Source organism: Rhinatrema bivittatum, unplaced genomic scaffold (genome assembly GCF_901001135.1).
Source record: "Rhinatrema bivittatum unplaced genomic scaffold, aRhiBiv1.1, whole genome shotgun sequence".
NCBI classification, from domain to species: domain Eukaryota; kingdom Metazoa; phylum Chordata; class Amphibia; order Gymnophiona; family Rhinatrematidae; genus Rhinatrema; species Rhinatrema bivittatum.
In genome coordinates this window covers 12,030-29,288 of record NW_021820462.1, presented here as the reverse complement: position 1 = coordinate 29,288, position 17,259 = coordinate 12,030, and the positions used below count along the sequence as shown (strand labels likewise).

Genomic DNA, 17,259 nt, shown 5'->3' with positions numbered 1-17,259 from the left:
TGCTCATGCTCTGATTGCTGGCTCCTGCTCTTCCGGCAGCCTGAGGCTGTAGGTAGCACAGGACGGGATTACAGCACCTGTCAGTGCTGTAATCCCAGGCACCAGCAGTGCTGAGTTGCACAGAGTCTCACCTGGAACATTCGCATTGTATCCTCGGAGTTGCCGCTGCTGAGCTACATCACACAGCTTAGCAGTAAAGATCCAATTCGGCGACAGATGTCCATATACACCTTCATGGCTTTCTCCTGGATCTTTGTGTCCAGGTCCGAGAGATTCTAATCCAGGAAGAAGCAGGGAATTCAGCAACAAACCCAGAATCAAGGGAAACAGGTTCAGTGACAAAACTAGAGCTGCAGGAGGGGGAAGAGGGCAGTGAAATATCCGTACTCACATTACTCATTAATCCTTTGAAGACCACAAGCTCTGCCTTCAGTTGCTCCACTTTCATCTGCAGCTCATCCTGACAGCCTCTGCATCTTGGGCCTCCTATAAAAGGGCAAAGGCGGTTGAGATGCCAGTGAGACAGAGAGAAGGAGGGGGAGAGACCTTATAAATACGCCGGGGCCGATGCCATATCACGTGCTCAGCTTAACCAGCGATCTGGATGCCTGATTTGGATGCACTAGGGGATTAGCGTGTCCAAACTCACTCGTAGCTAAGCATTCAGCACATGTAAATGCCATGTAGATGAGGCTCGTAGCTATTACCTCCCATGCAAAAACTGCGTGCACCTGACCTGCCACTTTTTAATACGACATTAGGTCTGCTGCTCGTCAAGGTCTCACTAAAAAAATGCTACTTTCTGTGGTTCCTCATGCATCATCATGATACTAAATAGGAGGAACCACAGAAAGCGGAAACATGAAAAAAAGTCTCGATGGCGGCAGGTTAGGAAGACGGACACTCAATTTACCAGCGTCCAATTTCCTAACCTGAGGCTGTTGTGCACAGCCATGATTCCTTGGCATCCGATGCACCAATTGATCCCTAGGACCCCTTTTTAGCATGACATCTCAGAGTATGACACTAATACTCATTGAGAAAGAGAAATACTGCCTATGATACTCAGGGAAGACACATACAGAGAGACGACACAGCCAACCACCTCCTTGAAGCTCACTGACTTGCTCCTGCAGCTGGGACTCTCGCAGTGTACTCCTCTTCCCACCTGCCACCAAAGGAACGTACTGAACCATAAGCAGTCTTTGTACCCAAACTTCTACCCTACCTCTAACCCTAATCCTTTAATCTGACTTATAAAACTAACTTCCAATCCATGACCAACCCTGACCCCCTAACCCAACCCAATCCAACTCAGCCCTAATCCTTATCCTCACTTCTAAAACCTCCAGTCCCTAACCAACTTGACCCTTAACCCAACCCATAATCCTTAACCTAATCTCTCTAAAACTAACCTCCAGTCCCTAACCACCCTACCCCCAACCCTACTTTAATCTCTAAAACTAACCCCTAAATCCCTAACCAACCATGACCCTTAACCTCTGAAACTAATATCTAGTCCCTAACCAACCTGACCCCCTAACCCAATTCTAACCTAAAACTAGCCCCTAAATCCCTAACCAACCCTGACCCTTAACACCAACCTAATCCTTAACCTGACCTCTAAAACTAATATCCAGTCCCTAACCAACCTGACCCCTAACCCAACTCTGATCTCTAAAACTAATCCCTAACCCTTAACCTGACCTCTAAAACTAATCTCTAACTAATCTGATTCCTAACCCAACTCTGACCTCTACCTCTAATATCTAACCTGGAAAAAAAGTCGATAAACCATTATTAAGGTGGACTTGGGGAAATCCCTGGGTTATCTCTAGGATAAGGATCATGGGATCTACAGTATCTATCCCTTGGGATCCTGCTAGGTAATTGTGACCTGGATTGGTCAATGTTGGTAAACCAATTTTGGATTTGATGGAGCTTTGGCCTGATCCAATATGGCAAATCTTATGTTCTTATTGTAAATTTATTCAGCGGGTGATTTGATTGTAGTTGACTTTAGACCAGTGTACTGTAACTTAATTAAAACTTGTTTTGTAATTGCCTTGAGGCCACTTTTGGAAAAAGACAAAACATCAAATACCAATAAATAAATAAATAAATAAATAAAAGCCTGGGCAATGAATATTAAAAAAAAATTCAGAAGTTATTCCTGTTGGCTCAGATGTCACAATTTCTGAGCATTTTCATCAGGCCCAAATTGGATATCGTGAGCAGTAGATTTTATATGGTTGGATGAGAGGAGAAATTGGAGCTATGGAATCCCATACTAAGAAGATGGAAACGAATGAATATTTGTTGGACTAAAGTCCATATTATCTTACATAATAAATGTGAAAATATAGAAATTTGGCTGGAGCTAGGAACTTGTATTTGATACATTTTCTGAAGAGATAACCATGACACTATTTGATGTTTAAAAAATGTTGACTGAGTCTTCCACCTATCTCCAAAATTTATTACCGTCCCTGGCGAAACCCAGGGACCAAATGCTTCTTCACTTGGTGCTATAATATTTCTGAAATCTTGGAGAAATTGGATTCTGGCGTTGGATGTTTTTTCTGTTTATGTTTCCTGATGTTGCTGGTTCAGCTCAGAAGGATGGAAGCAATTTTTGATACTTAGATCAAAGCTGGTTCAGATGGGTGCTGCGTTACCCCTGTAATTGTATTGTAAAGTTTAGGGGTGTGAAATGTGTGTCTTTTTGTGATTCTTCCCAAGTAACTTCCTTTATCTCAGGGAAGATTGCGCCCAGGCCACTCTCCTGGGTGCGCGATCAAGTATTTAAATAAGGGCCCTCAGTATAAGGGAGGCGCTAGGGGACACTAGCGCGGTCCCCTAGCTCCTCCTTTTTGACAGGAGCAGCGGCTGTCAGCGGGTTTGACAGCCGATGCTCAATTTTTCCGGCGTCGGTTCTCAAACCCGCTGACAGCCACGGACTCGGAAAACCGGATTGCCGGCAAAATGAGCGTACATCTTCCAACCTGCGGGCCACGGGCTCATTTAAATCTTTTTTAATTTGGGGCCTCTGACTTAATATCGCCCTATATAAGTCAGAGGTTGTACAGGAAAGCAGTTTTTTTCCTGCTTTTCTGTGCACTTCCCCGGGTTTGCCGGCAGAAAACTCAGTGCCCTGCCTTTGGGCTTGGCTGCCATTTTTACTTTCTGTATTCGCGGGAATGACTAATAGGGCATTTGCCTGTGCGGGCGCTATTAGTTTTGGGGGGGTTGGCTGCACATTTTACTTTCTGTATGCGCGGGAATGACTAATAGGGCATTTGCATGTGCGGGCGCTATTAGTTTTGGGGGGCTTGGATGCACATTTTACTTTCTGTATTGCGCGGGAATGACTAATAGGGCATTTTGCATGTTGCGGGCGCTATTAGTTTTGGGGGGTTGGCTGCACATTTTACTTCTGTATTGCGCGGGAATGACTAATAGGCATTTGCATGTTGCGGGCGCTATTAGTTTTGGGGGGGTTGGCTGCAATTTTTACTTTCTGTATTGCGCGGGAATGACTAATAGGGCATTTGCATGTTGCGGGCGCTATTAGTTTTGGGGGGGCTTGGCTGCCACATTTACTTTCTGTATTGCGCGGGAATGACTAATAGGGCATTTGCATGTGCGGGCGCTTATTGTTTTGGGGGGCTTGGATGCACATTTTACTTTCTGTATGCGCGGGAATAAACTAATAGGGCATTTGCATGTTGCGGGCGCTATTAGTTTTGGGGGGGTTGGCTGCACATTTTACTTTCTGTATTGCGCGGGAATGATACTAGGGCATTTGCATGTTGCGGGCGCTATTAGTTTTGGGGGGGTTGGCTGCACATTTTACTTTCTGTATTGCGCGGGAATGACTAATAGGGCATTTGCATGTTGCGGGCGTATTAGTTTTGGGGGGGTTGGCTGCACATTTTACTTTCTGTTATTGCGCGGGAGGAATGACTAATAGGGCATTTGCATGTTGCGGGCCGCTATTAGTTTGGGGGGTTGGCTGCACATTTTACTTTCTGTATTGCGCTGGGGAATGACTAATCGGGCATTTGCATGTTGCGGGCGCGCTTATTAGTTTTGGGGGGTTGGTTGGCTGCACATTTTACTTTCTGTATTGCGCTGGGGGGAATGACTAATAGGGCATTTGCATGTTGCAGGCGCTATTAGTTTTGGGGGGAGGGGGGGGTGGCCAGCGTTTTCGACGCGCTATTACCCCTTACTGTATGAGGGATAAAGCTAGCGCGTCCAAAACGCGCGTCCAAATGTGGGATAACTGTACTGTATCGGCCCGAAAGTAAGAAAGACTTGAATGAGAGTTGCACCTTGTTCTAATGCTTTATTCTTGGGGGCTTTTTCCATTTTTAACATTTAGTGTTTTCATCAGAATGTTTCTCTGCCCTCAAATTGGGGTCTAACTTACAAGTTTACATAGGTTTATGTTTTCCTATTGTAAAAAATGCCTTCAGCAACAATGCTTGAATGTATTAACTGTGAATAACAATAAAAATATTTGAACATAAAAAATTCAGAAGTTGGCAACCGTAGCCATTCACAACTAATCCAGTCCTACCCATGCATCAGCCATCTAACGTCTAATCCTAATCTTAACTCTCTCACTAAAATCCTGCTTCCTCTGACCTTAGTGAGAAGAGACAGATGTCGGGAAGTGAGGACAGGTGGATGGTTTGCTCAGTATCAGAGTTGAAGGGAAGGATGATGGGCAGGGACAAAAGAGACTGCAGGGTTGAGCGCAGTATTCAAGGGACGGGCACAGCTGAGGAACTGATGGGGATACGTCCCAGAATACCAAAAGAGCTGCTGACTGTAGCCCTCACAGCTCTGATCATCTCATCACGTGAAACCGGAGAAGACAGGACGTAGCACCTCTCCGCAAGGGTGGAAGCGGAAACTGCAAGACTTGTTAGTTTAACATCAGTGGTGGGCAAAGTACTGGAAGGGTAGAATAGGGCAGGCATCTTGAAGCCAATGCATTACAGGAACCTTGTCCCACAAAAGGAATACCTCAGTGATTTCTGAAAGTCAGCAGATGGGATTCAGGAGGAGTCCTGCTAACACTGTTCCATGTGGAAGACTGGGGAGAGATTGGGAAAGGGGAGGAATAAGAAGGTGCTGTGTGCAGACAAGTGGGGGCATGCGTATGTGAGGGTAAGAACATAAGAAATTGCCATATTGGGTCAGACCAAGGGTCCATCAGCCCAGCATCCTGTTTCCAACAGTGGCCAATCCAGGCCATAAGAACCTGGCAAGTACCCAAAAACTTAAGTCTATTCCATGTAACCATTGCTAATGGCAGTGGCTATTCTCTAAGTCAACTTAATTAATAGCAGCTAATGGAGGTAATGGAGGTGAAGGTGTGTGTGTGTGTGAGGGCAGGTGAGCTTGTGCCGTGCATATGGAGGATTCGAGGGAGGTGAAGAGGTGTGTGTGAGGGCAGGTGAGCTTGTGTGCATGTGGGGGGGATTAGAGGGAGGTGAAAAGGTGTGTGTTTTAGGGCCAGGTGAGCTTGTGTGCGTGTGGGGGGGATTAGAGGGAGGTGAAAGAGGTGTGTGTGTGAGGGCAGGTGAGCTTGTTGTGGCATGCGTGTTTGGGATTACAGGAAGGTTGAAGAGGTGTGTGTAGAGGGCAGGTGAGCTTGTGTGCATGTGGGGGGATTACAGGAAGGTGAAGAGGTGTGTGTTGAGGGCAGGTGATCTTGTGGCATGCGTGTTTGGGGATTACAGGAAGGTGAAGAGGTGTGTGTGAGGGCAGGTGAGCTTGTGTGCGTGAGGGGGGATTACAGGAAGGTGAAGAGGTTGTGTGTGAGGGCAGGTGATCTTGTGGCATGCGTGTTGGGGATTACAGGAAGGTGAAGAGGTTGTGTGTGAGGGTAGGTGAGCGTGTGGGGGGATTACAGGAAGGTGAAGAGGTGTGTGTGAGGGCAGGTGAGCTTGTGTGCGTGTGGGGGGATTACAGGAAGGTGAAGAGGTGTGTGTGAGGGCAGGTGATCTTGGTGGCATGCGTGTTTGGGGATTACAGGAAGGTGAAGAGGTGTGTGTGAGGGTAGGTGAGCGTGTGGGGGGATTACAGGAAGGTGAAGAGGTGTGTGTGAGGGCAGGTGAGCTTGTGTGCGTGTGGGGGGATTACAGGAAGGTGAAGAGGTGTGTGTGAGGGCAGGTGATCTTGTGGCATGCGTGTTTGGGGATTACAGGAAGGTGAAGAGGTGTGTGTGAGGGTAGGTGAGCGTGTGGGGGGATTACAGGAAGGTGAAGGGGGTGTGTGGGAGGAGATGACCTAGGGGAAGAACAATCTTCTGTCACCTTATATTTTTGTATTTATTATTCCTGATTTCCCAGCGTGTACGGCAGAGATAAGTAATGACCTGAGATTGTGTGTCTTCCTCCCTCTCTTCCACTGCAATGCAGCACTCCTAATAATAACCAGTGCATCTTTCCCCTGCACAGCCAGAAGCGGGAGAACTACAAGTAATCACCTCCTGAAGGAACAGAAGAAAGCTAGGAGAGATCCCAGACCAGACACAGACCTGCTGATATCATTTCCCTGCTCTGTCTTATCTCCTTCCCTACAATATCAACAGCATTATAAACCATGTTATTTCCCTCCCTGCACATATCACAGCTTACGTGAGCTAAATGTGTGTGTGTGGTGGGGGCAGAGGTAGGGAGTACTGATAGTTGATCAATTGGGTTTAAAAACTTGTAACTCAGCTGCATGGATGGTAAAGAACCAAAGAGAAAGAAGGGAAAAGCTGACTTGGATAAGGAGTGATATCCTACAAGGGGTGCAGCTTCTGCAGCTGCTAGCTGTGATCTCTTGTTAGCAGGGTAGACCAGAATAACCGCAGACCGGTTAGGCCAATGGACCTTTTCCTGCCATCATCTACTATATCATATTAGGTGCTACAACCCAAGAAAGAGATCTAGGTGTCATAGTGGATAACACATTGAAATCGTCGGCTCAGTGTGCTGCAGCAGTCAAAAAAGCAAACAGAATGTTGGGAATTATTAGGAAGGGAATAGTGAATAAAATGGAAAATGTCATAATGCCTCTGTATCGCTCCATGGTGAGACCGCACCTTCAATACTGTGTACAATTCTGGTCGCCGCATCTCAAAAAAGATATAATTGCGATGGAGAAGGTACAGAGAAGGGCTACCAAAATGATAAGGGGAATGGAACAACTCCCCTATGAGGAAAGACTAAAGAGGTTAGGACTTTTCAGCTTGGAGAAGAGACGGCTGAGGGGGGATATGATAGAGGTGTTTAAAGTCATGAGAGGTCTAGAACGGGTAGATGTGAATCGGTTATTTACTCTTTCGGATAGTAGAAAGACTAGGGGGCACTCCATGAAGTTAGCATGGGGCACATTTAAAACTAATCGGAGAAAGTTCTTTTTTACTCAACGCACAATTAAACTCTGGAATTTGTTGCCAGAGGATGTGGTTTAGTGCAGTTGTGTTTAAAAAAGGATAGGATAAGTTCTTGGAGGAGAAGTCCATTACCTGCTATTAAGTTCACTTAGAGAATAGCCACTGCCATTAGCAAAGGTAACATGGAATAGACTTAGTTTTTGGGTACTTGCCAGGTTCTTATGGCCTGGATTGGCCACTGTTGCAAACAGGATGCTGGGCTTGATGGGACCCTTGGTCTGACCCAGTATGCATGTTCTTATGTTCTTATGTTCTTATATTCTCTCCCCTCTCTCCCTGCAGATACCAACAACATTCTCTCCTTCCCTGTGATAACAGCATTTTCTACCTCTGTGATACCAACAACATTCTCTCCTTCCCTGTGATAACAGCATTATCTACCTCTGTGATACCAACAACATTCTCTCCTTCCCTGTGATAACAGCATTATCTGCCTCTGTGATACCAACAACATTCTCTCCTTCCCTGTGATAACAGCATTATCTACCTCTGTGATACCAACAACATTCTCTCCTTCCCTGTGATAACAGCATTATCTGCCTCTGTGATACCAACAACATTCTCTCCTTCCCTGTGATAACAGCATTATCTGCCTCTGTGATACAACAACATTCTCTCCTTCCCTGTGATAACAGCATTATCTACCTCTGGATACCAACAGCATTCTCTCCTTCCCTGTGATAACAGCATTATCTGCCTCTGTGATACCAACAACATTCTCTCCTTCCCTGTGATAACAGCATTATCTGCCTCTGTGATACCAACAACATTCTCTCCTTCCCTGTGATAACAGCATTATCTACCTCTGTGATACCAACAACATTCTCTCCTTCCCTGTGATAACAGCATTATCTGCCTCTGTGATACCAACAACATTCTCTCCTTCCCTGTGATAACAGCATTATCTGCCTCTGTGATACCAACAACATTCTCTCCTTCCCTGTGATAACAGCATTATCTGCCTCTGTGATACAAACAACATTCTCTCCTTCCCTGTGATAACAGCATTATCTACCTCTCTTCAGATATAACAGCTTCTCTCTCTTCCTGTGATAACATTATCTACTTCTATGATAACAGCATTATCTACCTCTGGATACTAACAGCATTCTCTCCTTCCCTGTGATAACAGCATTATCTGCTTCTGTGATAACAGCCTTCTTCCCCTCCCAATGATAAGAGCATTATTTACCTCTGTGATAATAACATTCTCTCCTTCCCTGTGATAACAGCATTATCTACCTCTGGATACCAACAGCATTCTCTCCTTCCCTGTGATAACAGCATTATCTACCTCTGGATACCAACTACATTCTCTCCTTCCCTGTGATAACAGCATTATCTACCTCTCTTCAGATACAAACAGCATCTCTCTCTCCCTTTGCTAACAGCATTAATTACCTTTCTGTAATACCAACTACATTCTCCCTCCCTGCAATACTGACAGTGTTATTTGCCTACTTGAAACCAGAAATAAGTGGATAAAATTACAATACAGGTCACTGCAGAGAGGATTTCTGTATTTAATTTTACATCACTTATTTCTGTTTTCCCTTGATTTTTGTGGTGTGGGCCTCTCTTCTCATTGTAATGTTATCTGCAGCATACATTAACAGTGTTATTGCACTCCTTGTACATGGCAATGTTATCTCCATCTCAGCACGTCATCTGTTTTACTTCCCTCCCAGAAAGCATCAACAGATTATTTCTTTCTCAGCTATCAACCTTGTTACCCTGTTGGTTTGGGTGAGCAGGGAGGTATTTCCCTCTTCCTGTGTGATGTTATTTATTTACACTTTCCAAAATGTCTTCGCCCTAAGCTTTATTAATTTATTTTCTATAATACAGTAAGATAACAGTTATTTACAGGGAGCAAAAGGGAAGATATCCAAGTAGGGCAGATGGCAACACTTTTATTCCGAACAGTGCATTGCAGAATCTGCTTTTTGCTGAGGTAGCAGAGAACAGCAAGCACAGGGTGAACTTTCCTCTGAAAATCTGAAGGTTCGCATGATCCCTTCACAATAACAAATCACTCATGGAAGTGAGAGCTGGGAAAAAAGCAAGAATATTTCTAGGACCCTCACTTAGTCCTGAACTGAGCAGCATTCAAAGGCCTATTGAAAATCATAGGCCTAAACACTCTGAAGTGAGGGAAGGAGGCCCAAAACCCCTTTTACAAGAACTCTGAAGAGAGGAGGGAAGACCTAAAACCCGATTTACAAGAACTCTGAAGAGAAGGAAGAAGGCCCAAAACCCCTTTATAAGAACTCTGAAGAGAAGGAAGAAGGCCCAAAACCTCATTTACAAGAACTCTGAAGAGAGGGAAGAAGGCCCCAAACCCCATTTACAAGAACTCTGAAGAGAAGGAAGAAGGCTCCAAACCCCTTTACAAGAACTCTGAAGAGAGGGAAGGAGGCCCAAAACCCCATTTACAAGAACTCTGAAGTGAGGGAAGAAGGCCCAAAACCCCATTTACAAGAACTCTGAAGAGGAGGGAAGACCTAAAACCCCATTTACAAGAACTCTGAAGAGAAGGAAGAAGGCTCCAAACCCCTTTACAAGAACTCTGAAGAGAGGGAAGAAGGCCCAAAACCCCATTTACAAGAACTCTGAAGAGAAGGAAGAAGGCCCAAACCCCATTTACAAGAACTCTGAAGAGAAGGAAGAAGGCCCAAAACCCCATTTACAAGAACTCTGAAGAGAAGGAAGAAGGCCCAAAACCTCATTTACAAGAACTCTGAAGAGAGGAGGGAAGACCTAAAACCCCATTTACAAGAACTCTGAAGAGAAGGAAGAAGGCCCAAAACCCCTTTATAAGAACTCTGAAGAGAGGGAAGAAGGCCCAAAACCCCATTTACAAGAACTCTGAAGAGAAGGAAGAAGGCCCAAAACCTCATTTACAAGAACTCTGAAGAGAGGGAAGAAGGCCCAAAACCCCATTTACAAGAACTCTGAAGAGAAGGAAGAAGGCCCAAAACCTCATTTACAAGAACTCTGAAGAGAAGGAAGAAGGCCCAAAACCTCATTTACAAGAACTCTGAAGAGAGGAGGGAAGACCTAAAACCTCATTTACAAGATCTCTGAAGAGAGAGAAGAAGACTCCAAACCCCTTTTTACAAGATCTCTGAAGAGAGAGAAGGCGGCTCCAAAACCCCTTTTACAAGAAATCTGAAGAGAGAGAAGAAGGCCCCAAACCCCATTACAAGAACTCTGAAGAGAGAGAAGAAGGCTCCAAACCCCTTTACAAGAACTCTGAAGAGAGGGAAGAAGGCCCCAAACCCCATTTACAAGAACTCTGAAGAGAGGGAAGAAAGCCCCCAAACATCGTTTACAAGACCTCTGAAGAGAGAGAAGAAAGCCCCAAACATCGTTTACAAGACCTCTGAAGAGAGAGAAGAACTCTGAAGAGAGGAGAGAAGACCTAAAACCCCATTTACAAGAACTCTGAAGAGAGGGAAGAAGGCCCAAAACCACGTTTACAAGAACTCTGAAGAGAGGGAAGAAGGCCCAAAACCTCATTTACAAGAACTCTGAAGAGAGGGAAGAAGGCCCAAAACCCCATTTACAAGAACTCTGAAGAGAAGGAAGAAGGCCCAAAACCTCATTTACAAGAACTCTGAAGAGAGGAGGGAAGACCTAAAACCCCATTTACAAGAACTCTGAAGAGAAGGAGAAGGCCCAAAAACCCCTTTATAAGAACTCTGAAGAGAGGGAAGAAGGCCCAAAACCCCATTTACAAGAACTCTGAAGAGAAGGAAGAAGGCCCCAAAACCTCATTTACAAGAACTCTGAAGAGAAGGAAGAAGGCCCAAAACCCCTTTATAAGAACTCTGAAGAGAGGGAAGAAGGCCCAAAACCCCATTTACAAGAACTCTGAAGAGAAGGAAGAAGGCCCAAAACCTCATTTACAAGAACTCTGAAGAGAAGGAAGAAGGCCCAAAACCTCATTTACAAGAACTCTGAAGAGAGGAGGGAAGACCTAAAACCTCATTTACAAGATCTCTGAAGAGAGAGAAGAAGACTCCAAACCCCTTTTACAAGATCTCTGAAGAGAATGAAGGCGGCTCCAAACCCCTTTTACAAGAAATCTGAAGAGAGAGAAGAAGGCCCCAAACCCCATTTACAAGAACTCTGAAGAGAGAGAAGAAGGCTCCAAACCCCTTTACAAGAACTCTGAAGAGAGGGAAGAAGGCCCCAAACCCCATTTACAAGAACTCTGAAGAGAGGGAAGAAAGCCCCAAACATCGTTTACAAGACCTCTGAAGAGAGAGAAGAAAGCCCCAAACATCGTTTACAAGACCTCTGAAGAGAGAGAAGAACTCTGAAGAGAGGAGGGAAGACCTAAAACCCCATTTACAAGAACTCTGAAGAGAGGGAAGAAGGCCCAAAACCACGTTTACAAGAACTCTGAAGAGAGGGAAGAAGGCCCAAAACCCCATTTACAAGAACTCTGAAGAGAGGGAAGAAGGCCCAAACCCCCTTTACAAGAACTCTGAAGAGAGGGATGAAGGCCCAAATCCCCTTTACAAGAACTCTGAAGAGAGGGAAGAAGACCCAAAACCCCTTTACAAGAACTATGAAGAGAGGGAAGAAGGCACAAAACCTCATTTACAAGAAGAGAGGGAAGAAGGCCCCCTTTACAAGAATTCTAAAAAGAGGGAAGAAGGCCCAAAACCCCTTTACAAGAACTCTGAAAGGGAAGTCCCAAAAACCAGTTTTCAAGATCTCTGAAGAGAGGGAAGAAGACCCCCTTACAAGAACTCTGAAGAGAAAGGAAGAAGGCCCAAATCCCCTTTACAAGAACGCTGAAGAGAGGGAAGAAGGCCCAAAACTTCATTTACAAGAATTCTGAAGAGAGAGAGAAGGCCCAAAACCCAGTTTTCAATATCTCTGAAGAGAGGGAAGAAGACTCAAAACCCCTTTACAAGAACTCTGCAGAGAGGGAAGGCGGCCCCAAACCCCATTTACAAGAACTCTGAAGAGAAAGGAAGGTCTAAAAATCTGTTTACAAGAACTCTTAAGAAAGTCAGGAAGGCCCAAAGCCTGTTTACAAGAACTCTGGACTGAAACCTTGTTTACAAGAACTGTGAAGAGAAGGACTGTAACCCATTTCTAAGAATTCAGAGGTAGGTTTGCCAACCAATCGGCTGGTTTTCTTTCAGAGAGCCAAAACCATCCCTGTCCCTTGCCCCGTGGACTCTTAGTTATTGAAATGGATGCCAGTGTGAAGCCTGATCTGAGCAGTGGTGGCAGTAGGTGGGGCCAGGGATTGATGCAACGCACCCTGCTCTGCTCGCAGGCCTCGCCTCCTATAGGGAAGTGGGGAGGGCAGGAGCACTGTGGTGCCTGGGAGCGTGCAGGGAAGCGGGGAGGGCAGGAGCACTGTGGTGCCTGGGAGCGTGCAGGGAAGCGGGGAGGGCAGGAGCACTGTGGTGCCTGGGAGCGTGCAGGGAAGCGGGGAGGGCAGGAGCACTGTGGTGCCTGGGAGCGTGCAGGGAAGCGGGGAGGGCAGGAGCACTGTGGTGCCTGGGAGCGTGCAGGGAAGCGGGGAGGGCAGGAGCACTGTGGTGCCCGGGAGCGTGCAGGGAAGCGGGGAGGGCAGGAGCACTGTGGTGCCCGGGAGCGTGCAGGGAAGCGGGGGAGGGCAGGAGCACTGTGGTGCCTGGGAGCGTGCAGGGAAGCGGGGAGGGCAGGAGCACTGTGGTGCCTGGGAGCGTGCAGGGAAGTGGGGAGGGCAGTAGCACTGTGGTGCCCGGGAGCGTGCAGGGAAGCGGGGAGGGCAGGAGCACTGTGGTGCCTGGGAGCGTGCAGGGAAGCGGGGGAGGGCAGGAGCACTGTGGTGCCTGGGAGCGTGCAGGGAAGTGGGGAGGGCAGTAGCACTGTGGTGCCTGGGAGCGTGCAGGGAAATAGCACTGTGGTGCCTGGGAGCGTGCAGGGAAGCGGGGAGGGCAGGAGCACTGTGGTGCCTGGGAGCGTGCAGGGAAGTGGAGAGGGCAGGAGCACTGTGGTGCCTGGGAGTGTACAGGGAAGTGGAGAGGGCAGGAGCACTGTGGTGCCTGGGAGCGTGCAGGGAAGTGGGGAGGGCAAGTAGCACTGTGGTGCCTGGGAGCGTGCAGGGAAGCGGGGCGGGCAGGAGCACTGTGGTGCCTGGGAGCGTGCAGGGAAGTGGGGAGGGCAGAAGCACTGTGGTGCCTGGGAGCGTGCAGGGAAGTGGAGAGGGCAGGAGCACTGTGGTGCCTGGGAGCGTGCAGGGAAATAGCACTGTGGTGCCTGGGAGCGTGCAGGGAAGCGGAGAGGGCAGGAGCACTGTGGTGCCCGGGAGCGTGCAGGGAAGCGGGGAGGGCAGGAGCACTGTGGTGCCTGGGAGCTTGCAGGGAAATAGCACTGTGGTGCCTGGGAGCGTGCAGGGAAGTGGAGAGTGCAGGGAAGCGGGGAGGGCAGGAGCACTGTGGTGCCTGGGAGCTTGCAGGGAAATAGCACTGTGGTGCCTGGGAGCGTGCAGGGAAGTGGAGAGTGCAGGGAAGCGGGGAGGGCAGGAGCACTGTGGTGCCCAGGAGCGTGCAGGGAAGCGGGGAGGGCAGGAGCACTGTGGTGCCTGGGAGCGTGCAGGGAAGTGGGGAGGGCAGGAGCACTGTGGTGCCTGGGAGCGTGCACGGCTCAGTCTCCGCTCCCACCCAGGATCGGGGCTTGGACCACTTCCTAATTCAGCAAGAAAGAATCCATGGGGCAGGTGACAGGGATGGAGGGAGAGACAAGTGGCTGTTTTTGGTCATCCTATTCTGAAGAGAGGCAGGAAGGCACAAGACCTCTGAGGACAGGGTCACTGTGCGCATCATTTTTATATTTCCTGTGGGCCTAACTTTAGTGTCATTCTTTTATCTTTTAAGGGTGGTGTTTTGCTGCTGTTGTTCACCCCTTTGGCTGGGTTTTGGACTAGGAGAGTGGGTAAGTAAATCCCATTAAATACACAAACAAACAACCAGAGGAGAAAGAAGAATCCCAAACTCTTATACAATGTGAGCAGGAAAAAAGCCAAGAACTCTGTGGAGAGGGGGGAAGGGCTAAAACTATTTTAGCAATAAGAGGGCGGAAGGGAGGGACAGAAAGAGGAACTAGAGATAGAGATGAATGGAAGAGGAAAACTATTCCTGCATGACATGTAAAACGTTTTTAAAAGATTAATTGCAAGACAGGCACCCACACACATACATATATGGTAAATATATATAGATACACATTAGTATGTGTGTTTTACAAATGTAATTAATAAGCTGCGATCAATCAAGAAATAATAAAACAAACATGTAAGTACAAATTTGCACACACACACATATAGGAAATTATATACATATGTTTACACCCAGACATTAAGATACAGACATGTAGCCACACACTTACACATATGGAATATATATATAGATATGCACACATGAATATTTGCACACACACACACATATAGGAAGTTATATACATATGTTTACACCCAGACATTAAGATACAGACATGTAGCCACACACTTACACATATGGAATATATATATAGATATGCACACATGAATATTTGCGCACACACACATATAGGATACATATGTTTACACCCAGACATTAAGATATAGACATGTAGCCACACACTTACACATATGGAATATATATATATAGATATGCATATATGAATATTTGCACACACACACACACACACACATATAGGATACATATGTTTACACCCAGACATTAAGATATAGACATGTAGCCACACACTTACACATATGGAATATATATATATAGATATGCACACATGAATATTTGCACACACACACACACATATAGGATACATATGTTTACACCCAGACATTAAGATACAGACATGTAGCCACACACTTACACATATGGAATATATATATATAGATATGCATATATGAATATTTGCACACACACACACATATAGGATACATATGTTTACACCCAGACATTAAGATACAGACATGTAGCCACACACTTACACACATGAATATTTGCACACGCGCATATCTCACTCACCTGTGCTTGTATTCGTCCCGTTCCCTCTTCACTTTTGCCAGCACGTTGTACAAGGCTCGAATCTCAGGGGTGATGGTGTCTATCTGGACCCCCACCCCATCAGGGTGTACCCAGGATACCCCGGGCCCCTGCACCAGCGTCTCCATGCCGGAGCCCAGCCTGCGCGTGTGCGAGTAAGACCAGATCGTACCCGGCATAAACCGTGCCGGGGGGGCTGCGGCCTGGGCGAAGGTGGGGGAGCCGGCGGGGGAGCCCAGGGCCCGGGATGGGGACCTGGTGCTCCCCAAGGCCAGCCCCAGGGGGCGTATCGGGCTGACGAAGCCGGTCTGCACTCCCTGCTCCCGCGTGAGGGCCCGGCGGTGCAGCGCCTCCTGCAGCTCCTTCTCCAGGACCTTGTTCCTGCGCTCCAGCTCGTGCACCTTGGCCAGGAAGCAGCGGAAGCGCAGATTCAGGGTCTTCAGCACACTGATGTTAGAGCCCAGGTCATTGCGGAGGGCCATGGTGGCCGGGGGCTGGGAAGAGAAGAGCGGGCCAGCCAGCGGGCCGTGCTGCTCCAAGAGGTCCCCGTCCTCCTCATACAGGGCCTGCTGCAGCTGCTGCTGCTGCTGAAAGAATAGGCTTGGCCCCAGTAACGGATTCATGGTGGAGAGATGAGGGAGGAAGGAAGAGGAGAGGGCTTACATCAGCATGACGAATGCAATGGGAGCGATGCCAGCAAAGGGGCTGATGCAGAGGGAATCTGCAAAGCCTCTCCCCTCCCCTCCACCAAGGAGCCTCCAGGGCTCCCTCTGCAGACAGGAATGCGGAAGTGAGAGATGGAGAGAGACAAAGAGAGGAAGGAAAACACAGACAGACAGACCGACCTAGGGAAAGGTGCAGAAACCCAACAAGATGGATCTCTCTCTCACACACACACTCAGTGCTTCTCTCCCATTCTCCAAGCTAGACCCTCATACAGAGACAAACTAACTGCTTTTCAGAGACATCAGTAAGTGATCCCTGCCCCACCCCTCTGCAGACAGACAAGGAACAGCTGCACACTTCTGACCTCAGGCTTCTGCTACATTTCCTCTTTTGTCTCCTTACATTGCCTTCCTGACATCTTTTGCCATGCATTGCCCCGTTCTTCTGCTTTTATCTCTACGGCTGCTTCTTTTCGCTTGATATATATTTTCACACTTGTTTTGGATAAAAAGTCTCCATCTTTTCTGACAGCCACATAGCTCGTTATTAAAATATGTGGCATCCTGCCCTTCAGCTGTCTGTGCTGTATTCATGCTTTACGTGTATCAGTGTGATGCCTGCATGGGGCTCTGATGAGGATCTGCTCTTTAGCTGTTAGTGCTGTATTCATGCTTTGTGTGTATCAGTGTGATGCCTGCATGGGGCTCTGATGAGGATCTGCTCTTCAGCTGTCTGTGCTGTATTCATGCTTTATATGCATCACTGTGATGTGTGCAGGAGGCTCCAGTTCAGATTAGTACAGCAGCAGCACCTGATTTACGTTGGAGCTGAGTATAAAGTAGATTCACACTTTATAAATATTGCGGTATCAACAATGGGCACAAACTAAGAAGCCACATACAAAGGGGAATAGCCATGATTTTTTTAAACTGCAAATTGATTTTCAATAAATTATTTTTGCTAATGGGGGCTGCTTGACCGAGTGTCTGCTAATACCTGATATAGATCTAGAGAAAGAGAGAGAAAGAACATCTCTTATATTTTTATCATTCTGCTTCAGCTTTTTCTCCAGCA

General features: G+C 47.1%; 1 pseudogene; it reads right to left on the bottom strand.

The window, feature by feature from the left end:
* Positions 1–6: 6 nt before the first annotated feature.
* On the bottom strand, positions 7–16,416 carry LOC115081638 (annotated as a pseudogene).
* Between the last annotated feature and the right edge of the window lie 843 nt (positions 16,417–17,259).